This window comes from Gavialis gangeticus, unplaced genomic scaffold (genome assembly GCF_001723915.1).
Source record: "Gavialis gangeticus isolate Ggan-Ray unplaced genomic scaffold, GavGan_comp1, whole genome shotgun sequence".
Lineage (NCBI taxonomy): Eukaryota > Metazoa > Chordata > Crocodylia > Gavialidae > Gavialis > Gavialis gangeticus.
Window position 1 is genome coordinate 36930602 of NW_017729024.1, and position 1711 is coordinate 36932312.

A 1711-nucleotide genomic window follows, 5' to 3' on the forward strand; every position below is an offset into this window, starting at 1 on the left:
AATAAAAAACTTGTAAGTTTGTAACCTGCAAATGTAATTTGTCTGTCCTTAGATTAACCAAAATAATAAAACTAACTGTTTGTATTAATCGTGGAACTGACTGGGCCCCAAAGGTGGAGCTGTAGCTGCAAGATTAGCTGACCTAATGGTTTTTGCTTAGGGTTCAGCCTTGACGATAAAAACTGGATACAACCTGGCACACCGAACACATTCCAGGAAAACACATCCCAAGAAAGCATATTCAGAGAAACCTAAAAGGTTTTAGGCAGAGTAATGTTAATTTCAGACCTAAAAATGCTGCATTGTAATTTGCTTATTAGATAAACCCGAGTCTGGGTGGTAGCCTTTTATATAATTTTTAACACCTTTCAATCCCATAGGGTAACAGCTATAGGGCAACATTGTGAGTGGCTCTAAAGACAACAGATTAGCGTAAGACTAGGTATAAAAAGCGCATGTGTTGGGTGACCAGCAGGAAGGAAGGAACAGAACGGTCATTGCTGTTCAAAGCCTGGACTCTGGATTCCTGCTGTGAGTGAGGATTGGATCCTGATCAAAGGACCTTCCCCGGTAATCCCTCCAACAGCGTCGATTAGGGACACCTGACTTCGCTGGAATCACTTGGCGCGCACCTAGCATCAAGGGACTATCGATAAGTTGCCAACCCATGTCTGTCTATCTGTTGTTTTGAACAGCCAGTGGCTGATACCCTTGCAGTGCCCAGTTGGCCTTTGACAGATTGATCCATCTATCTGTTGTTATTACCTGTTGTTATTATTTATTATTGGCTGTTTAATTCTTCATTGTCTGCTTGCCACATTTATCTTTCTGTTAGCTGTTGTGTGTGTAAGTTATAATAAATTTGCCTTTGCTTCACTCTCAACTCTGCCTTCTTGATCCTGAACCAACCAGCCCAGTGGCTGGTACAGTTGCAGCACTCAGTCAGCCTGCAACTAAACTGATATGCTCACAGTGCCCAGCTGACCTGTGACAGTCCTGTATTCTTTGTTGCATGGTGACTCACCTTTAGCAGTCTGGATGGGGATACTCTGGAATTTTCCTGCCTTACAGATTGGTGAGTTTTAGCCTCTTCAGGCTGAGGAGGGTCTATAACTCAGGTTTCCTAATTCGGGAATTACTGCTGTAGCTATTAATCTGTTATATAAAAGGTGGACTCCCTCCTCCTTCAGGCCAGCTCATAAAAAGATATGAGGCCAGAGATGAAAGGGACCTATCTTTGGAAGAGTGTTTTGGGTTCTGCATCCCAAGTGCACAGAGGTATCCAGCTGTAGCCATGAGTCAGATGCTGAAGCTCAAAGGGTGCAGGAGGAAGGGAAGGGTGTTAAGACCTCCTTGCTGAACTTTCCATTTTCCTGTTTATAGGCAGCTCATGGCTCAGTGTATAATTTATTTGAAATGTTTTTTACCCTGTCAACTGTGAGTATTGTATTCTCCTCTGTGGAATCTAATACCGAAAAGTGAGGCATTGGGATACCTTACAAACTCACATATAAAATTTATGGCAAAGCCATGAATTGAACCCAGTTTTTGATACTTTCTATCCAAGACCTTAATGGAAAAACTGTTCTTTCCTCCCTCAAAGTCTAAGTCAAGACTTTCAGAAGATTGCAAATGAAGTTCTCATTTAAATAATATTGTAACCAACATTAATTGCGTTTTAACACGGACAAGTGCAGGGTGCTGCACTTGG